The 23,424-nt window shown below is 38.4% G+C and overlaps 1 protein-coding gene across 8 annotated transcripts in view; it reads right to left on the minus strand.

Moving 5' to 3' along the window:
* The window catches only part of TCF12 (transcription factor 12), a 161,543-nt gene that overhangs the window by 133,845 nt on the left and 4,274 nt on the right, over positions 1-23,424 (minus strand). The window contains exon 1 of one of the 8 annotated variants that reach the window (XM_071568376.1): positions 6,633-6,734. The exons of the other annotated variants lie outside the window; for them this stretch is intronic. The gene's annotated coding sequence lies outside the window, so the exon portion shown is untranslated. Of the gene's footprint in view, positions 1-6,632; positions 6,735-23,424 lie in introns of those variants that run through there. 8 annotated transcript variants of the gene reach the window in all.

A 23,424-nucleotide genomic window follows, 5' to 3' on the forward strand; every position in this document is an offset into this window, starting at 1 on the left:
AGGAGTAATACTCGAATAAAAGCAGTTTCCTATGGCAGAAAAGAACCACCACTGTAATTAATTCTTTCATGAATTTAATATAAAGAATAATTAAATAGGAAAACTAATGCATAGATGGCACAGGAAACTTTTAAATTTACAGTATAAGATTTTCATAGTAAATCAAATGGTAAAACTCCTTCCTGGAGCAAAGAGTTTTGCTCATATCATAAAGTTAATATGTTCTTGTAAAGGGTGTTTCTGAAAGACTGAGAAATATATGCTCAAAAAGTTCAAAAGTTTAAAATACTGTACAACAATTAAAATATCTTTTACTAGACCAGGAAAATGCATTAGAAATAAAAGAACACCTGTTTTATTATTATGTATAAGGTGAAAAGGATTATAAGTATCTGATCATTCCACCTTTTCTTTGAATGTGTGGCAAGGAATCAGGTTTAATGAAAACTGCCTGTTGATTTCCACAGGAAACCAGTACATAAACCACTTGCTACACAAAATCTAATTTGTTTCTTTTGGTTACATGTTCTTCTCTAGGCATTTCAGGTGGGGTTGCTCCTTGCAGGGACAGAGAAGCAACTTGACTTTAAGTTATGAAATTGAAACAGGAAAGCTCACAGTTACCTTTTCCCCCCCCACCCAAAAAAAAAAGTTAATTAAAAAAAAAGTAGTGCCCAGCCCCACCTAGAAAACTTGGCTTTGGAATCCAAAGGAGTTTTCAAAAAACAGTTGGGTAGATATTATGAGAAAGTTACAATATCTATTAAGTAGGACACAGAAACCATAATTTTGAATTGAAATGGGAGAACATATTTTTTTCTGAAATGAACAAAGGGGATTTCAATGGAATTGTGTTTCACTTTGGAGTGTTAACTCACTGGTTATTAAATACTTGAACCTCATTCTTTTGTTTGTTTACCACTGTATTTCATCTTTGGGACATGCTACAGATTATTATTTGTTTTCTGATTGCCAATCCTTCCCTTTGGGAGACAGTTTTTGTCCAAGGTTCTCCAAGTTTCCATCCTCCTCAATACACATCCAGCTCCAGCATTTGGCTCCGGCTGTGAGTTACACAAACAATGCAGTCCCCAGACAATCACTCACAGGACACAGGCTGGCAGCAACGGTCAGCAGTTGGATCTGACAAGTCATACTCTTGGCTGTTTGCAACTTCTTGCATTAAAACAAGGAATCCATCTACTAATCCAGAACACTCATGTTATCCAACTATGCAGACAAAGCAAAGAAAAAGATCTTTGAATAACACAACCTTTGAGAAATCCTGTCAGGAGAGCTCTCTGCACCAAGGAGCTCTGCACCCTTCAGCCTATTTAAGCAGACTGAGTGTGAAGGAATTACTTGAGTGCGTGACCAGAATATTAAATATCTCACACTGTCCAGATTCACAGTGGGGCTATCAAATAACAGAGCAACTACTTCAGGGAAAAACTTTTTTGCTGACTCCGGCCCCTAAGCAGCCCCAATAACAGCAGCATCCTCAGTCTCATGCCCAGTTACACACTCTCAATTCCCTGCCACAGCCTGGAGGAGACACCGCCAAAGCTGCAGGCAGGACCCTCCACTGTCCCCACCAGAGGGGACAGAGACTGTCTCCCTGCAGCCTCACTGAATTTTAGGAAGCACTCAAGTACCCAGTCACTCCTGAAAGCCTTAAGTGGATTAGCATTTATCAAAAAACCTCACTTGAAATCCTATCTCATAAAGGATGTTTTACTCTAAGTCTTCACACAAAAAATATTTGCAGTCACTGCACTACAAACATTGCAAACCTCAAACAGAGATGCAACTTCCTTGTCAATAGATTTCCAGGGCATACCCACATCTGTAATATGTGGCAGCAAAAGCAGACAGGAAAAAACAATGAAAGAAAATACAAAAGGCTGAAATGGTTCCCCAGTCAAGAAAATAAATCTCTGTATGCGTGTATAAAAATATATTTATGAAAGTATCATCCAAATAACTGACTACTTCTTTTAGGCATTCCAGATCAAGAATACAGGTTAAAGACAGAAAGCAATATAAATTTTTTTAAGAAATTTTTGAAATCCAAGTGTCATTTTTAAACTGCAGCAGAAGCTATTTTTGTATTGATATTACACAGCAAAAATATACAAAAATATAAGCCAGAGAGTTTCAGCAATTTGATGTCCCTGGTGACAAACCTTGCAGTTAACCATGGAGACACACCTTTAAAGTCACAAATTTCTCTGAGAATACAAGAAGAAAGCGCCAAGAAAGAGTGAAATGGGCTGCGAGGGAGACTAAACGAGAAAAGGACAAGGAAAAATAAGAGACAGATATAAACAAAGTGAAAACACTTCAAAAGCACCAAAGAAAATATTTCCTAATAATCAACCTAATTGCACACACAGCTCCGCGCCCTTTCCCCCTCCCTGCACACTCCAGACCTGCAGCTGTGCCGCCAGGTGGGAGCTGCTGTGCTACGCTGGGCTCCCTCTGCTGCAGCACCGGCACTGGGGGGCGCCCGGCACTCGGCGGGGGGGGCGCCCGGCACTCGGCGGGGGGGGCGCCCGGCACTCGGCGGGGGGGGCGCCCGGCACTCGGCGGGGGGGGCGCCCGGCACTCGGCGGGGGGGGCGCCCGGCACTCGGCGGGGGGGGCGCCCGGCACTCGGCGGGGGGGGCGCCCGGCACTCGGCGGGGGGGGCGCCCGGCACTCGGCGGGGGGGGCGCCCGGCACTCGGCGGGGGGGGCGCCCGGCACTCGGCGGGGGGGGCGCCCGGCACTCGGGATGCCCAAACAGGTAGGGCAATCTGCATTACTGCCTCAAATACATTTGGCTTTAAAAATAAAGAAATAAAATATAAAGAAACCCACAAACACAAAAGTACACACACAACCTATGCCTACATTTTAATCGAGAACAGAAAGAAAGGAAAATGAAAGCAGATATTACTTGACAGATTTAAAGAGAAAGGACAGTTCTTTTCAATAGCAGGCTTCATTTCTCAACTTGACCATGTTCCAAAAGATCAGATAACAGTATCAGGCAACATCAGACTATTCATGACACAACCTCACAGAATGGAGAAATGTATTTAAGCAAGATATTGAGTTTCTAGGATTTAAGATACCAGCACACAAAACAGCCCATCCTTTTCTAAGACAATAACATACTGGTATTAAATACGTGGATTAATGGATAATAAAGGAGTAATACTATAAATGAATTCTGATACATCTCAAAGTTGCTGAAAAAGAACAGAAAGAAAAAAAAGCAAAAAGAAGAGATCAGCATTCTAGAAGCATCCCCAGGGGAAAGCAGCAGCCGATCATGGCACACATTACCTCTGCCCCTTGTTCATCCATCTGCTGCACCCCAAGGAATGCCACAGGGGAAGCAAACATGTGGAGCACAGCTAATAACAGCAATTCTGTCCATATTAGAAACTAATTATCACCCTTTCCTATCAGGATCAGTGCTTCCAGAATTATAAGCAATTTACCCTAGTAAATGCAGTCTAGAATTTAACACTCAATAACTCAGTAGCTTATTTTTAAAAAACGCTAATTTGGACTTTTATATAATACAAATATATTTTCTTTCCTTCCTAAACAATCCACTTTTGCATCTAAAGATTTTAATTTTTAATGCTTTTTTTTAGCAAAGAGATGAAGGGAAAGAAATTCTGCTTAAACACAATCCTGTACATTTAAATCTCACTCAAAACTGCACGATTACTGTGATTAAGTCTATGTAAATTGAACAAAAAAGACAAACATTGAGTTTGTGTTTTATTAGCAATCTTCTGGAAATAACAGCAAGAAATCTCATTGCTCCCCACCAAATATATTACTTTTCATTAGGTACGCAGACCATAAAACTGCAAAATGAGATAAAAAGCTGTGAATAGCATTTTATGTACTGACCTTGCAAATAAAAATCACTTTCTCCTTGGTCCATTTTCATTCTACCAAACTAAAAATTAAGATCTCAGAGAATCGTTGATTCTGCTCTGCATTAGGTTGCTCTGTAAGAATCTAATTATTTATTTCAAAATCATCAAGAAAACATGGTTTTGTTTTAATTAACATCATCTATTTGAGGCCCTGCTTCTGCACACAGGCAGTTCAAATCTCTCCTAGCACAACCTAAAGAAATGAGAAACAGGGAACATCAAGGAAAATCGTATTATGAGTGGGAAGACTTGAATAAAAGCATCAGATATGGATCAAACCAGTGCTTCTCTTCCAAGGATCTAAATTTCTCTTTGTTTTTTATCCATCCATTCCTTGAGCCCACAACTTCTTCAACCCTCACCCAAGGTTTATATCACAGCCTACCAAGACTAAAGTATCCTCTTCCAAATTCCCTCAAACCCCCTCCTGGTTTGCCAGCAGGTGCCACCTTTTTTTTTTTTTTTTTTGGACAAAGACAAGGTCAACATTTCCCCAAGGACTGGGGCAAAATGCCTCCTCGAGGAGCAGTCTGGGCCCTGGACTTGGGTCTGTGCCTCCAGACTGCACTCGCTGCCTCCACGCCTTGAGGTGCCAGTGTCAAGAACTGTTAAGGATTTCCAGAAAACTCTCACAGATTTAAGTGAAAAGCATTCTAATGGAAATCACTGAACTACTTGGTTTGCACGTCCAGAGAACACACATTGATATTACACTTAAAACATTTTCAGATGTGAATTTAACACTCCCCAAAATATTTAATTCAAAAGGAAATAAAACTTAGTGTCAGATGCTAAAGAACTGTAAAAACAAAGCAGAGAACTGCATTTTTTTTAATCACAGACAAATGTAATACCAGAAAAAATCCAAAGTACTTATAAATGTATTTTTTTTTCCTTTTCCTAAATCGGGAATAGTCATGGCTATATTTATGATCCACCATATCCTTCAGCATGAAGCAATACAAAGCACCAACCTAACGCAAAACATCAGCAACTTGGCTTAATAAGATTACAGTACATTAAAAGGTGCTCATAAGCATTTTCTATAAATGAAATGTAAAGCCTGATGACTCCATACGAGCCGGAAGACCAACCTAAGCTCATAATGAAGGTATTGTGACAGAGCTTAGTACCTAAAACACCAACAGAATGGTGTATTTTTGATGTAGTTGGAAATTTCACACCAATTATAAAGCAGCCATGTTCCAGGGACTAGTTTGTGGGTAGTTATGTTGTAGTTTCTATGATCCATGTAAGGGCTATAAGGCACATAATACAGAGTTGATCTAGTAAAGAACATTTTTCCTTCCTGCAAATCTGACTCCTCAAAATGACACCATACTTACAGTGTCATAGCACATGGCTGGAAAATTTAAGCCACATGTCAAACACCCTTTACGAAATCAGGAAAAATACATGCACATTAAACTCAGTACAAAACAGTTTATTTCTCCAACACAAAGAAAAGGGGATATTAGAATCTTTTATGAGAAAAGCAAACTGGCAGACCAAAATATCAAGAAGCTTAACTATTAATTTATTAAGTAACAATAGAGGGAATATCGAAACCCAACACCCCTGCACTCCAAACACACCTGCCCTCTACCAGTACACAGAAAAAGCAACTACATCAACCCAACAGCACCAGGCAAGTTTGGTTTTGTTTCCTCACCTGTGCAGCACTGAACATGCCTAACCCCACCTTTACTACATACACACACAGATATTCCGATATCATGATCCGTACCCTTCAGAAAACAGTCCTACAGAAGATCATCTAGACCAGTAATGGCACAAATTTGCAGAACAACAATTTGTCAAAAGCAATGACAAACATATAAACTGTTCCGGCAACATCCTACTTACTTACCTTACCTCTCTTAGCTAAATTCAATAAATAAAATTACCTTTAAATAGTTGTACAGTGATACCTCTGCATTCAAAAAATACTGTGTTCCTACACAGTATGTCAGTACAAATCACTCCCAGGATTAGGGGAGGAAAAATTTAAGTATAAAACAGAATCCAAACCCTTTGACTTAACACCTGGTTGTCTGTCCAATCAAAGCATCAATCAAATCAATACCAGTCGAGGTCTGTCTTTCTCTAAATGGCATCTCAAACCACAGATAACTTCCATTTTATTTCTAAGAGTTCCCAGGAGCTCATTGTGCATGCACAATGCATATAGTGTGCCGAGGAGGAAGAACTAAAATAAGGATACTCTTACACAAGCCAGTCACCCATTCTTGCCATCATTTACTAAAAATAACTTTTTTTAAAAAATCCCTTCTGTTAACTTAAGTACCTAAAAGGTTTTTTTCTGTTTGTTAAATTAAAAGGAAACACAATTCTGCAAAAAGCGTATTAATTCTTTTAATTTGAATCAAAATACATGCAAGCCTTTGAGCAGATTATAAACCAGGTGCCTATTTCTAATAATCCTCATAATAAAAACAGAGTTTTAACTAGAGCTCCTTTCTGAGAGAGGATTTTTCTTAAACATTAGCAACTTAGTCACAAGTCACAACATAAAACCAAAGGACAAACTTCTTAATTTGTCTATCCCAAAGAGTACAGATTTAACTACAGACAGCCAGATATATCCAGCTGAAACAGAACCTGTGTAAGAAAAAAAAGGGAAGGGTGTTGTTGCTGTTGCTTTTTAAGAATATGCAGCAATTTACTACCTGTAAGAGCCTCCACAGTCAGCCCCAGCAGGATGGAAGGGGAGCCCCGTTCACAGACAGGCACATCCAGCAACCTTCTGCTTCTCAGATCTGTGCTTACCAAGGCACTTCCTTCACTGCACTGCACCCTGTGTTTCCATGACATTTACTGGTAAAGTTTTCCATTCCCAGCTCCAGACACATATTACAGGAAATATTTTTAAGGGCATGCAACATTATCAAATTTTATTTGAAACAAATGAGCACATAACCCTTCCTAGGACGACGTTCCTCTAACTCTAATGCGAAGGAGAAGTAGAGGAAAGTGTAAGAGAAGTCATCAAATCCCCCAAGAGACGTGTGAAAATTTGTCCAATTAGAAAGGCCAGATACAAAAAGGCCAAAATGTGTTACATCCAGCACAGGAACACTTGAACAATCGTATTAAAACAGAGCTCCAACCTGAAGCAGTAAGTTAGAAGCACACTGAAAAGAGTGTACTTTGAGCCCAGAGCCAGCTCTCCACACACACAGAGGCATCTGCGAGGCCACATGCACGTCCAGAAAGCAACAGAGCCCTTTACAGGTTACGAAAGCACACCTCTATTGGACTTCTACTTCCCTACAAATAATCTTGTAAAAGGGTGGATGATGACTGAACAAACACAAAAGGTCAGAAACAACTCCCAAGAAACTGGCGTTGCCCCAAGCCATTACCACAGTTATGGAGAGGCAGATAAAAGTTTCTGAACCTAAACATACACACCCCAAAAATCCTTCACATTCTGGCTGAGCTCCTTCCCTCCAAACAGAGACCCCAGCAGCCTCTCTGCTGCCCAGCCCAGCTGGCAGTAAGTGCAGGATGGATTTGTTCCCTGCAGTCACGCCCCCAGCAGAGCCCCCAGATGTGCAGCGCTGCACACACATGGCCCCCGGCCAGCCCGACTGCCGGCGCTCACGGGCAGGAAGAAACCCAGACAGGCCAGGGCAGCACAGGCTTGTTCCCTGTGAGACAGCAACACAAGAGTTATTTGCACAATTGGAGCCATTATGTCAATAACTTCTGTTCACTGACACCCTTTACAGAAATCTGCAAAAAGTTACAGCACAGAGATAACTATAATTCACAATAGTCCCAAAATGTCTGAGACCAGGTGAATTTATATACAAAGTGTATAAAAAGGAGAGTAAAAACTACCAGCATGCAAGTGGCTTCAATACAGACATATAAGGGATTGTTAAACCAGCATCCAAACTAAATTTCAATAGCAAAATCCTGTTCTAATAAAGGTAATGCCACGACTTGTGTATATTGGGTATAGAACACTTAGTCTCGTAGGAACTTTACAACATCAACATTCCCTCTGCAGCCCATCCAGGATTCAAATGAACCCCAATTAAACCACCTATATGAGCAAGTGCTTGACTTTCAACCATACAGATGACATCACTGACACCTTCACTCATCTAAAGCTGCATCTTTTACCAGAGACAAACGCAAGTAATCTAAAATCTAGGAAAACTAACAAAGGAAATGCTAAGATCAGAGCAAAAAATAATCAAGAAAAAGAATTTTAAAAGGTGGCCAGTTATTCCAGTGCTGACAGAAGCGGGACACCAGACTGTTCTAGTGTTTTTTCAATTCCAGTTTGCTCATTTCTGCTACTGCTACAGAACACAACGTGGAATTTCACAAGTGTAAGCATATCTTATATTAAATTGGTCGTTGGTTTTGTTGTTTTCTTAAAGGAAAACAATAAAGGCACAGTCTTCATGCAACAGATACAGATACCAAATTTCTATTTCATCCTTAAAGTGTACTGGTTTTCCAAAGAAAAGTCAGACTTCTGAGAAATTGAGTCATCTTGGTCTTCTCAAATGTTATCTGAATAAGTTCAACAAACTTCCTGTGAAGAAATAATAATTTAATTCTCAAAAATATAATTCTGGATGCATGCGAATTAGTTCTATATATTGTACATTTCAAAGACCATTTCCAAACGGACTGGAAACAAAAAATGATCTTTTTTTTTTTTTAAATCTGTCTGCTTTTAAAGTTAATCTGTCATGAGGCTTCAGAGGAAAAAGCAGGCTAAAATCATACTCAAAAGCCTATTCCTGGCCCCATGGGAATGCAAAGTCTCCAAACACTAAATCTGTCGGCAGTTCAGGGGTGATCACAGACACGGCTGTGCCTCCCACTTACATTTTCAGTTGCACATTTCCAGAAATACGCGTGTGAGAAGAAACTTTAAGACAAGGGATTTTTAAAGGGAAAAATATCTGAAACAGCTCAAAGGTGATTATGACAATCTTGAGGCATCCTGGAAGAATATCCTTGCAGTAAAAGTGAATCAAACTGTATTTCAGAACAGCTGCTGTTCTTAATATTTATGTCCACACTTCCTTTTCTATGTCTGCTTTCTTTTCTTTTCTCCTCTATCAAAAAAAATCACATCACCAGGAACAGCAATGGAAGAGAAAGTTCCTGAATTGTCCCTGTGCCTTTTGTCCATCAAGATAGGTTAGAAAGATTAACTGCAGACACAACACAGAATCCAGTGCTCAGGACTGGCATTCCTTTGGTCCCTGTGATACAAATGCCTGGAGGAATCTCATGCACCTACAGGCAGTTAACTACCTTAACCACACGGATGAAAACAAACCTAGGACACTTCAAGTGACCAAATAAAACTTAGAAATTAATAAACTTCAGCTGAACATCCAAATTCAAATCTATGCCAAGCAAAACAGGTTAACTTTACTGTTTTCCTTGCTCCCCAATGGCAATGATTTTAGGAAAGTTTTATTTATGACATTAATATTTTCTACTAGAAGCAGCATCACTGTCACAAAACACAATAGTCCTTTAACACCTCATCTTTATTTTTTCCTTGGAATTGAAAACTTTGGTTTGTATTAAAAAAGAATTAATTCAGAAATCAAGAAGTACTCACATCAAGGCCAGTAGAAAGCCACCCTCAACTACCAAACCCAGTAACAAAAACCTGGTCACAGACAGCAGCAACCACTGAGAAGTGCCATGTCCATCTGCATAAAGAGCACTGAGAGCACAGGAGTTCAGTTCGTTGTTTCCTAGTTCGAAGTTGAACACTATTCTTCATAAATGTTGATGCTCTTAATATTTGTTCTGAGCTTTTGGATAAAACAATCATGCCAAAATAAGCATGAAAGTTGCTTTCATATTCTGTTTCATTCCCATTTAACTCAGACAACTGTTCTTCAAGAACAAGTTGGAGAACACATCTATCCACAGTGAAGGATCAAATGTACACTGTGCACATTAACAACAAATTAAGAGATAAGAATCTTCAAAGTTTCTTGCACATCAGGCACATGGAAAAGCAAATAGCCCTCCCAACACTAACAGTTTCAACTTATGGCTCTCCTGGAAGATCCCCCTGCCTCCTGATTTCCCCAGCTTTCTGTGTCTCCCAAACACTTGCTTCAGTATAAATATCCTACTTCTCATAAAAGCTGCTGGGAGGTTTAAAAATAAGTACCTCAAATCACTTGAGCTGCAAAAAGACGAGAAACTTGACATGAATAATAAAAAAAAAAGCCTCACAACAAGTATCACATTCAGAAGCTGCTGAAATGTAATCTATAAATTGGGGTCAACAGTTAGTTCACCTTTCTAAACAAATGTTTAATTCCTTAAATTGATTCACACTCTTCTCCCTTTCAGTGTTTCCTAAAACATTGTTCCTGCCAGCTATATCAGAAATTCCATTTACAGTAACAGGAGAGAGAACAAAGCTACAATGTTTGCAACACTTGATTTTATCCCAACCTGGTTGATTTTCCTGAGGTTTATAGAATGTAAAGCAGCTGCGCTTTTTTTTCCCCCAAAAAAAGCTGGAACCAAATATAACACAAGAGTCTTAACAGGCTAGTTTGGCAAAATACAGTGGTTGAATTTTGCATCACAGAGGATTGTTCGAGGGCCAAGGTGCTGTTTTTCTCTTAAAGGCTATTTACACAAAATGTAGGTTTCACTAATCAAACAGAACAGAGACGAAAGAACACTGCTAACAGGTGAAGTGTTTGTTTTCAAAATATCTGCAATGCTTGAAGTCTTTCCCTTTAACATGTATTTACCCATCAGGACTTACTAAACTTTCCCTCCTATACCCAAATTATGATATAAGAATCATCTATTTCACAAAAGGCTTCATTTGATGATAAACAACTGGTTTTATGACAAAAGAAACAAACAAGTTAAAAAGCGCTTCAGGAGAGGGAGAAATTAACATTTTGAAACTAAGTTCTTCACAAGCATTAGGTTAAATCAGATTTGTTTCATAGCTTTAAAACACACAGTGCTGTAGCACAATTGGCTTTTCCACTGCTGTTAAAGAGTAGGTTCTGTCCAACATCCCAAAGGGTATTTCTTAAGCACTCAGAGCACAGGCACAGCAGCAAGTGCAGTCACATTTAACACAGTCCCATCTCTTGTTTCAGTCAGAGTAGGTTTTGTCAAAAAAACTACTTGATTACTGAATCTTTTTAGACGACTTGTTACCATATCCATGATTATTAGATCATGGCCATAGGCTAAACACTGGTACATATATCCAGCTGTCAAAGTGAATTTAATCCATTAAGTACAAAGGATAGCTACGGACAGGGCTGTGTTCTGTTTATGTCTCAGGAAACTGTTTTAGACTACAAATTTTCTTCCCTGAAGAAATTCAGGCACATGTATTTATCTGTGTTTTCTTATTTGGATGAGATTCAAATAAAATTTCCAGAAATGAGAAACATATGTAATCTGTGAAGGTGTGCTCAAACAGTTTCTAGAACACTGCTATGAGTCCCAGAATCAAATTTGCATTTCCACATTTTTAAATAACAGGGCTTACATTTATAGAGCTGTAGAGCAGATACAGAAAGAACTGAAAAGGAAAACCCCAGAACTTGAACAACATAAGCAAAAGATTGAATTAAACAAGGAGAGACATCAAAACTATACACAAAAGGAGGGAGTGGATATTGACACTGAAAACACGTGCCAGCTAATTTAACTCTGCTTAGGTCACATGAGGTTATTCCTATTAACCTATTCCAAGGCCGCCATTTCCATGAGCTGAGGAAGTTCAAAACCACTTCTTGTCTCTTTTATGGTGTGAACATCAGCCCTCCTTTCACAGCTGAGGAAACCAGCAAACAGAAAAGGGAAAAAGAAAGGCAGTTCCTCAACTATGAAGCAAGACAGGAACAGAAATTTTGCCTCTTTGCTATGTCCTTTAAAACTCAAGAATATGTTCTTTTCACTGTGCAATAATACAATCTTAGCAAGGGTTTATGATGCAGATGATGCCTGCTTTAACTTATTTACAAAAACAACAGCAAGTGAGCAATAATATTTCCTAGGACTTTGCTATTCCTAGTGAATTTTTAGATATGAATTCATTATTCAGACAAAGCAGGGAAAAAAATCACATTTTGAGAATTTTGTATTTCTTTCATAATTCAGTATTCCATGTCTCTATAATTTAACAGATCCACTACAACAGTAGCATAGATGACAAAAACAGAGAATATTGAAAAGCATTTAATATCTCAATATAGAAGCTTGTTACATGAATTACATGACCTGCACCTTTTATTTAAGAATTAGTCATACAAGTATAAAATTATTTCAGAATGAGAATTTGAAAAGATAAATACCTAACTTCTCACACTAAACTCATTAAAAACACTATCTTTGATAAGACTGATGAAATCAGGCCAGTATTAAAACACACTTTCATATTCAGAACACAATGAGCTTATCTCAATGTATGTCAGCGACCCCCCTGCCACAATCCCAAAAGAAGGGCCCACTCGACTGGGACTGACTCCAAGGCTAAAGGGACACACAAATAGGACATTTGCTGGAGCCCTGAAAGACCTTTTTTCCCCAAAAGTGTCCAACTGACACAACAGTTAGAGGATACTCGGGTTATTAATGTTTGCTTATTCCCAAGGATAGCTGGAGAGCTTCAGGACACATGTCCGCTGATGCAGCATTAAATTTGCTTAAAAGGGGAAAACAACAACAGCAGACACCTTGCAGAGTCCAATTCCCTTGGCTCACACTCTCCTTGTCACCAGTGCTGCCCTCTCCTTGGTACAGGATCTGGCCACTGTGCCAAGGCCACTCACACCACAGCTTGTCTGCCCAGGTTAGGTGAGCACACGAGGAAACTGCAAGGAACAAGTGCTGTCTGAACTGCTTAGAGCAGCAGCTCAGTAACACTTCCCAAGGCCAAGCCAACCTGGAGCGATGCTGCTTTCCTGCTCTGGGAAGGAGCAAGGGCAGGCAGAGACTGGAAAACAAAGCCCAGGCTGAGGATCACTAGGATGGCACATGCACACATCTGCTACAGCAGGCAGGAAGTTCTCCTCAAGTACAAATAAAGTATTAATTATTTCATTCTTCCTTAATTTCGCTTGGAAGGAGAAAAAAAGAATGAAGTGTTTGCTTAATTCTCATTTATATCTCCTATTTCAGAGGACGTGATAAAGCCAAAGACTGTGTTACATTAAAAGCTGTAAAGGATGGAACAAGCTATATGAGTGACCTCAGAACTCTGCTCGTGTAGAAGCTCTTCCAGTAAAAAAGGAACACTGACACGTGGAAGTCCCAGTCCACATGAAAGAACGTGCTGCACAGTGTTAATCACATTAATTGTCCCCTGACTTAGAAAGGTTTTCACTTTGGATTCTTCAGTTTCAAAATTGTTTGATCTTTTTTAAATAAGAAAAAAATTAATCAACTCCATCCTCACAGCACGTGCAGAAATGGATATTACTGCTGTCTAGAGAATCTGTGCTCTAGCAGTTTTCTCCAATTTCCCCACTTCATCTTGAGAAAAAAACCCTCACTTTTAAAAAGACAAAACAAACTAAAACTACATTATCTGATGGGACACAAAAAATTCATAGCCTTTTCCTCATTTGTAAACAATTAATATTTGATAACTACAATCTGAGGAGGAAGTATTATACACAAAGATCTAGCCAAATTTGCAAAAAAAGGGATCCTATCTAAGGTGTATTTTCCAAATAAATACAGAACTTTACATCTCCACAAGTGATTCTTCCCAATCAGTGTCACATTTAGGGTTCTGTAATATAAAAAATATGGTAGCAAGACAACCATTTTACTTAGAAAAAAGGAAAACATGGAGTAGAAAAGGATTATGAAGCAGTATATTTTGACAACCGTATTGCCCTAACAAAAATCAGAGGAAATCCTCTTAAAATACTTTTTCCAGGTACTGAAAGGGACAAGTACTTTGGGAAACTCAGAAAGATATACAGCGATACTTTTGCAAGGAACACTAGTTAGCTGCTACAACCTCTCAACCTGTAAGTGCAATCAAGCTCAGTATGTTAAACACAAAAAAAGTTCACAGAGTAAGATTTTAAAAAGCTGCAGCTTTATAAACAGGAGGTTCAACCAACCAAAAAAGAAAATCAGGTATTCCAAGAAAATCTCTGCTTCCCGCTCTTTCTGCGCCAACTCTGTGCTAATAGCAACAAGGTACTTGCAGATCAATGCACCAAGCACTTCAGGAGATGCAACAGCTCTGCCAAGAATCCTGCCTTCAAAAGGACTTCCATTGCTATGGCAACAGCATGTTCTCCAGTATCCAATTCGGAGACAACCCATGGCACAGACAGGAGAGGTGGCCAAACCCCGCTCACTCCTCCCGCAGCACTGGGCGCGTTGTCACACACGTGCCAGTCATCACTTGCACAATATAAGGTACGGAACAGGGGATTTTTTATGATAGTTCACAGGGCACCTGCCTATAAACAGCTGCATCTAGGAGAAAAAAACCCGTTCACCTTAGAAAACAAATATAGACTATTCAAAGGTCAAAAGGAATATAATCATTGGCACAGAATATAAACTGCATTACACACCAACTCCTAACACAACGCATTTACCTCCTTTCTGATCCCAATTTCCGCTAACAGGATAGGAAAAGGAAAGTGTTAGTACATAGTGAATAAGCAGATTATTGAAGCCATTATTCAGTACTCAACAAGTATCTTGGAACTGAAATGGGTTTAATGAATAGACAGACATCCATAACTAAAAACTCTGGTTTTACTACATCACTCTACAAACCAAAAAGCAATCTACACTTCTACCCAGAAGTGTATTCACAAACACACACCCTCAATGTCTTGAAATTTAACCACCTAATACGTTGAGTTTTAACATATCACTCTTATGCTTGTGTTTGCATACGACTACAAAGGGACCAGCCAGTAATTCAAACCATTAAAGAGCATTAAAAGGAAATCTAAATTACCTAAGTTCATTGCCCCATATGGTCAGATGTATCTTTCCTATACACAATGAAAAATACAACAATGTGGTTGCTTTCCCTGCATTTCTGACAACCTTAAAACCATTCAGCAACTTTGAAGATTACTTCTGATTGTGCTGCACAGCACTTATATACTGAACAAGACAGGATTAAAGCCTCCTTGTAAAGAATCACAACAGCCTTCTTTAAAATTAGGTGGAAGAAAAAGATATTAACTTCTACAGAAGTTGACTACTTCCCACTTTAAAGGGATTGACTTAGAGGGAAAAACAAAAGGCCTTTTCGCTGACCATGAGGCCTGTAAGGTTGCTGGGTGTATGTTCTGGAGAAGGTATGGCCTCCCATCCTTTAAAGCCTCTCTGCTTCCTTTTGAAGTGTCAGGCATTACCTGACTTGCTTTGCAAGTGCTAATATTACAGACTGTTAAAAAGTATTCAAAAAAACCTAACAAAATGAACAACCAAATCAGAAAAAAATAGGGGCTTTGGGGGTTTTGTGCTTCTATTGGGATTTGGGGGTTTTGGGAGGTTTTCCGGGCTTTTGTATTGGGATTTGGGGTGGGTTGGGGAGGTGTTTGGTATTTTTCATGTTGTTGTTTTGGTTTTGTTTGGGGTTTTTTTATTATTTTTTACTTTTAGTTGAGGAGCTTCTAAAATTCAACATCTTACTAGCAAGGTAAGCAAGAAAAATACCTAATTCACACGTTCCTGTCATAAGTAGCATTGACAAAGTTCATGCTCCATTTTTTTGTGTGCTTACTACTGTCCTCTGGCAAAGGAATATGGTATCAGAGGTATTTTCAAAAATAAAAGTATTACACAGAGCAAAGAACACACACGAGACATTGCATGCACAAAGAGGCAGAAATGTGCCTTTGTTTTCTGAAGTCCAACTAAGGTAACAATTTTTGCATTACCAGTCCATTCAATCCCTTTGCATCTCAGCATCATGAGCAAGGGCACCCTACAAGACACAGCCATTTGAGCTCTGCAGTAGCAGCACCACCAGCACTTTTAGACATATACAAATGCTTTTCATTACTCCAAAACTCGGTCATCTTCATTAAATCACCATCTCCTCATAAAAGCCTTGCCTTCATTTAGCATTCAGGAAGATGAAAGAGCAGCTCCCCTCCTTATGGATTACTTCTCTATTACAGGAGAATGTTTTGCACGTCAAAAGCAAACAGAAAAGGATTAAATGATATTGTAGTTTCTGCTCTTATTTATTTGCAATGGGCAGTGAATAGAATTGCAAAGAAACAATCAGTGATTATTTTAAGCTGTGTTCTTTTGCAAGGATTATGACTCATGAAGTTGCTGCAGAAAGAACTGGAACAGGAGAGGTGTCGCATTGAAAATGGCCGAAACACCACGATATGAGGAACGTTTGTCCTACAAGCAAAGCTGGCTGGTTTAATCATTTCACAGAGTGGCCACAACAGCTCTTGGGATAACACCAAGACAATAGTATCTTGCATTCAAGTAAACAAAAAAAAAATACAAACAATGAATTCCTTTCTCCTACAGAAGACTAAAATTACTTCAGAATTGTCTGAGGTATGTTTTCCTCCAGAGCATCCTACTAAAGCAACACAATAGACAATCCAAGAGATACTTGGTTACAAGACATCCCTGCAGCGTGCCAAGTGTGCAACTCAATGACATTATCATGGATTTATCTACATATTCTAGGCTTCAAACACATTTTCCAACTGAACTAGAGAAAGCAAGTTTGCAAAGTAACGTTATTTCAAATTAGACCCTATTTTTTTTCCTCACACTTATATGCCAATAGGGAATAACCACTCTCAGTATGTTTTATGTTTTGCTGAACCTTCTGTCTGGCTCCTTTCTTATTGCCTCATTCAAGTGAAGAACCAGTTCATTTTGGACTTTTAGATAGATCCCAAAATGCAGCTAATACAAAAACAACCAATGTGCATTCAGCTTTTATTGTAAATAAAGACTTGCAACATTCAATACAGTAAAGATTTTGTCTGTAAACTTGAACATGGAAGAAGACAGGAGAACTAAAAATTGATTCACTATCCAAAGACAATGACAAACATATTTAAAACAGCAAAATATTTTGGACATACACTAAATAAAATAAATACAGATACCAAACAATGCTACAGACAAAGTTCTTGTTTATACTGAATTAAGGGTAAACTGTGCTTTAAACTCAATTTAATTTAGCACACAGAACAGGCAGGCACATTCACAGTCTGAAAATCATTTGTATTTTACCTGCAGAACACACATGAGTGGAAACAACCAAATTTGGATTCTACTTAATTAGGTATGCTTTTAGGAAATTAGTTCTGCCTATTCACCTTTATATTTAAAAACCAGGAAAAATACACAATCTAAAATGTAATTTTCACAAATGTAGGCTCAGAACACAAAAAATAACACAAAACTCCAACCCAGCCTAACTTAAGTTACCCCTGCCCCAGGAACAGCAAAGAGCTCTTCCAGAGACAAGGCAAACACAGAACATTTCCTGCAGTTTGGTTCCTGCAAAGGAAAGCAGAGCAGTAAAAGCAAAAGGTTCAGCTTCTTACTAGAACCCCCATAACTAACAACCTGCTCAAGACACAGAGAACGCTGTTTCTGCAACTAGAACTGAAACAGAACAAAAATAAGAAAGAATCTGCTACCAAAAAAAGAGCAGACTTGAGAAGTGTAACATAAATATCTCACATGCTTCTAAAAACCAGCATAGACAATCTCTGTAGAAGATCAGGAGCAACAAATCAGACCCACTGCAGTGAAAAAATTTGCTTGAGAGAAAAATAAATACAAAATTGTCAGCCCTACATGAAAAATACTCACCTATTTTCTATTTAGCAATAAATTGCTATAATAGCAGAAATATACACTTGTTAAGCTTCTTTTAAATGCAATTCCATGGCACTAATATTGAAGTGTACAACCTCCTTGTCCAAGACAAACCTTCCTCAGTTTTATGCTCAGGTTTTACCCACATTCACAGAGCATCACTTTCCTCATGGAGCTGTAAACACTGTTAGCCAAAGGTCTTTCCTTCCCCCCCATTCCAAGAACTTCCTTAAAACACCAATATCAATTATTATTATGTGATCAAGCAAGATTTTTCTGCATTACACTGGTAAGAACATGAAGCTTATGCATTTTAAAGGAATTTCAAGCCCTCCTTTAAAAAAAAAGGCAGTAAATCACATCTCTAGCATACAAGAATCTAACAAAGTCCTGAAGATTGATTGGGTACATTTTATCCTGATTATCCTCTGAAAACAGTGAGATATTATAAATATAACAAAAGCTGCTCTTTCTGATCATTCTTGGTATTCAGTTAACATCTTCACCAAAGAAGTACGTCCTTTATGTTTTTGAATGTTGTGTTTACAAACACAGTTTTGTTTTACAAATGAAAAAACAAGGCATTCATTCAAGACATTAAAAAAAATTATCATTATCTCATCTTAGACTCATAATAGGAAAAAAAAACCTTTGCCCCTACAACCACTAGTAAATAATGGATGGCAGTATTTAAAAAGTCCACAAGTACCTCCAACTCATCAGGTCGAGGTACACAACAGAACTGCTAAACTTTCATATTAATTAAAAAACAACAACAAAAAACTAAGCAAACAAAACAACAAATTGAAGGTGTGGCCGTTACTATTTTAGATAGGAAGAAAAAACCATTAAAAATAGATGTCCTGTCCTTAGAATGATTATTTTGAACTGAACTCATGCTCTTCCTCCCTTTTCCTGCAATGTTTAATAATCAAAAGCGATTCAGGTGAATAAACAATTTTAAGCTACTTACACATATTCAGTAACAATCTTCAAATAATTCACATGCTGAAGAAAATAGTGCCTTGGCTTATTTCTTTATTTATTATTTAAATTTTGTGACTTTCTCACAGGAGGACATACATACAAAACCAATAAAGTTTTGTTATATATTTCTGGGGTAGTGCTGACTCATTAAACTAGATAATGCCTCTAAAAAAAGGTTTTTAGGGAAAATATCTTACCTAATGAAGTGAATTATTGAAACGGAATTTTCAAGTCTGCAAACTGATATTTATTCTTAAGTAAATTTGAGATAGAAGACTTATTTATTGTATCCCATAGATCACATCTGGCTCTGTAAGTAATATAACAAATTTTATAAAGCTTCCAAAAATGCTCAGTGCTATTTCCCCATAAACATAACCCTTCAACATTAAGGGTAACAAAAAGAACTGCATCTCTGCAGCCAAGACAAGTCAGCTCCAGAAGTTCAGCAAACTATTTCAGTTTATGCAGAGCCTTCCATTTTAAAAATAGTCTCCACACATTTCAATGTTATTAAGTGATATGGTATTACATTAGTGCCTTAAACATCTTTCTCTTCCCAAACAATGCTCAGTCATGAAAAATTACACTATTTTGTCAACCTCAAGAACATGCAGTTCACCAAGTTTACAGAACAGTATGTCGTAGAGTAACAGAAATTCATGTAACAGTATCTATAGGGTCAACTATGGATAAAGCAGAATTACCTGACACAAACAGCTGTCATAGCACCTTGATAGAAAAATGACTAAGGGGTTAAATCCTCTTTGTGTGACAGCTGGAAAGAAGTGGGGGGAAGGGGAGCTTGAACAAGCATGTATGAATGACAAGCTTTTAACATGAAATTCCCTTGCTGAAGGCCAAAAGAAGACCATAAAAAAAAGAAGAAAAAAATCCAAAGAAAACCTAAACCTTACTAAAAGCTGCAGACATAAAAGTTTTACAGGGACAGAGTACAAGTTCAGCTGATGTTAAAGGACACACAAATACGCAAGAACCTCATTTATACTTCTCTTCCTCCACTCTACCCAAACCTTTAGTCCTCTTATCTCATTTACTTTTCTATCAACACTCCTTCTGGGTGAATACAAAATTTCACATCATATTCCTTCCCACATGTCATTAAGACCACACTCCAAAGCATCTGGACACTCTTCATTTCTTACACCTCTTCATCTCTTACATTACACTTACATCTCAGAAACATTTGGCAGATCACAAAGCTACTGGCTCTGCTGGAGTCTGATGGTGGAAGGTGCCTCATCCAGGGTAGTTCCACATCAGGAAAGGACAAGGTGCTACTGCAGTCCACAATCTCCTGATGCCACCCAGGAATTAAATTGCAAAGATCTTCCTTGAGCTGTGAGACAGTAACATTGTACAGGGATTGGGGTTTGGACACCCGTGCTTGTAACAGTGACCACATGACTGCCTTAGGCTGGGAAAACTAATGGCTGGAAATACAGGGTTAACTGCTTGAAAGAACACCTTCTACACACCAATACAACAGCCAAAGTCACAGTTTCCCTTATTAACAGTCTCAAGTGTATTTCTAAACAGAACACAGGCCAAACACTACTGGAAATCCTCAAACCGGCTATTCGGAAAGCAGCAAACAATTTCTGACCAGTTGACATGAGGTTCACACCATTGTCTTTAAACCACAGTTAACAGCAATAAACAATGGACAAACATCTCTGCTCACCAAACCCAATCCAGAACATCAGGCTGTCCTTATAACTTTGCCTTTCTCCTCCTTTTTTAATCACAGAAAACATCAACATTTGCAAGACCACAAACACCTTGCAGAGCCACATATTTACTAGCTCTGCGTCACCCTTCAGGTGTCTAAATGCAACAGGTGAGGGATCCGGACTGAAACCTTGATCTCACTTGTATTTAGCCCATTTCAAGAGTAACCCATGGGTCATCCCTACGAGCAGCTAGAAGGTGAAGAAGCTATGGATACCTTTCTGCTTTCAAGCACAAGGCTTTTACAGCTCTTCCAAGGACAGTTTAGCACCCAAGACCCACGATGAAACATCAGGTTAGTGGGTCTGCTGGATCACCTTTAATGAAGCTAGAGGACAACCTAGGTTTTAAAAAATTAAAAATAATAGAAAGCCACACAGCTGCATGACCTAATGTTTACTTTAACAGGTCACTCCACATTTCTAGCATTTAACACACAACAACCTTATCTTCTTTTGAACAGCAAACAAGAACACGCAGGATAACAACACATTTTGGATGACAAAACCAGAAATACACGTCACATTCCTCAAATATAGGCCTTCCACTGTATTATTTATTTATTCATTTAAAAACTTACCATGACTTAACGTACTATAGTGTGTGACTACACAAGATCTCGACTCCTTCATTCAGAGATTGGGAGCAGCCAACAGGAATTTCCTACACTTCAAAGGGAGATTGCACCACAAGCACACACAGAATAGTATCAGAGAACTGATTCTTCTTAGGAACCACAGTTCTCACAAAAAGAATAAAAAATTATGTATTTTGAAATGTTAGGAGCACTAACTTGCACCCATAAAAAGTCCCACGTTTCTGCAGTTTTCTCCAAGGCTGCCAGAGTTAAGAGTGTCATTTCTCTTCAACACTTGTGTAGGTCAGGTAACAATGTTTAAAGTATTGCCCATCCAGGTAACTTTTTATGATTTGTGACTTTTTGTTTGTTTTACAAGGAACTTCTGATGCAAAATTGGAAAGGAAATAAGAGTTTATAGGACTGACAAACAGAATCAAGTCAGGTTTTGTTAATTTTGGAAACACTGTTTGGTAACTTAATAGACCTGCTAAAGAATCGCCATTGTGTCCATTCTCAAGACACGTGGCCCGTAATTTAGGGACACTCAGGTTAATGGCAGCTATCAACTTAAATGGGCTTTGCATGAAGCCACTAATTAGTGGCCTATCCCAATCCACTCCTTACAAACTCAGGACATTAGTAGAGAGAAGAGGAAAGGGCAGCCTTTTGAATTTGCCTAAAAAGGGGACCAAACCCAGACAAGGCGATCTCAACAGATACACTCAGAAGTTCAGGTTCAGCATCAGGAATGTCATACAAGATTTGTGCCCAAAGCTATCCACAGCCAAATGTGGGTACTTACTTTTCATGAACTTCAGAAGAGTCTTACAGGCAAGAAAAGTGTTGTATTCTGACAACTTAGCTCTCAATTTGTACCTCTTACTTCCAACTCTTTTCTGTTAAACATTGACATTATCTTATTTCCTGTCTGTGGCTGATACTTCACACATGCATGTGCACAGCCACATGTAAAAATAATGTCACAGGTACATGAGGAAGCTACTAAAGAGAAAACAGGTGGCCAGACAGGAAAATATTGCCTCTGATTTACTTTTCTTAAACATCTGAGATGTTCTTTGCAAAAGGCAAACAAAAAAAAGATTTATTTTAGGGTACCAAACCTGACATTAAAAAAATTTCAATTCCAGGAAAAACTGAAATTGAGATCAAACCTACTGAAAACCATCGGACAATGGCACTATTTTTGCCTATAGCAGGAACCTGCATATTGTGACTGGATGTTAATGGGGTTACCGTGACAAATAAAGGCCAAAATCAGTAACCATGCAGGTTTGTACTGGCATAGGTGTTGTGGCTTAGGCAAAAGCAAAGCAGCCCAAGATTTCATCATAAATCATAAACACTGCTGTTAACCATAGTAGCAACAGAAACCTTTGATTTTAAGTAAAACCTGAAAAAAGTCCAACAGAACATCTCTCAGACCTTTGCCTTCTACTACAATTTCTAAGACAGAAATGGCTTTATCTTTACCAGTTGATTTTGAAGCAGAATAGAATGGCAAGTACTGTTTTAAACAAGAATTAATTACAACAGGTACGACAAGGAACATTTTGTGGCTTAACTCACTGACTTAAATATCAGGTTACTTTTCCAACATGTTTATTTTCACCAGTAGTCTGACCAAGTTATTTGACTTTATCAGCAGCTTACACGACTTACTGTCACAATATACTATGATATATCAGATTAGTTCAGTTATTTCATCTGCAGCTTTCACTCATAACTGATTGACCTGTAGAAAGCAAGCCTGCCCCAACACCAGACTTCAGCTATCTTTTAATCAAAACACAATGTTCATCTTTTAATCCATGACAGTAATTTCTTACAAATTCTAGATCAGTTGTATCAGCTGTTTTATTTATGCAACCCAACTACACATATATTTTTACAACAGAACTATTGCAGAATTACAGCAGATCTAGATTGTTACATCAGAATTATTGACATACATCCCAGTATTTCCAACACTTCACAAAGCCACACCTGAAAAGCAAACAGAACTTAACTTTTGAACAGCAACTAATTTGTCCTTTCAGACCGGGGGCCTGGAGTGGTAAGGAACAAGTCTCATGAGCATTCTTTCCGAATATATAGTCTGAAGAGCCAGGCAGAGAAACAATTGATTTTCACCTACTTAATGGGAGCCATTAGGCTACAACTCAAATCATTGATAGTTTGAGTGGGCAAGGAAGGTGTTTTCAGGTGTTTATTTTAAGTTTAAATGAGAAAGAGGGGTCTCTGTACTAACAAGTAATTAACACATTCTTATTCTA

The sequence above is a fragment of the Pithys albifrons genome, chromosome 13 (assembly GCF_047495875.1).
Source record: "Pithys albifrons albifrons isolate INPA30051 chromosome 13, PitAlb_v1, whole genome shotgun sequence".
NCBI lineage: Eukaryota > Metazoa > Chordata > Aves > Passeriformes > Thamnophilidae > Pithys > Pithys albifrons.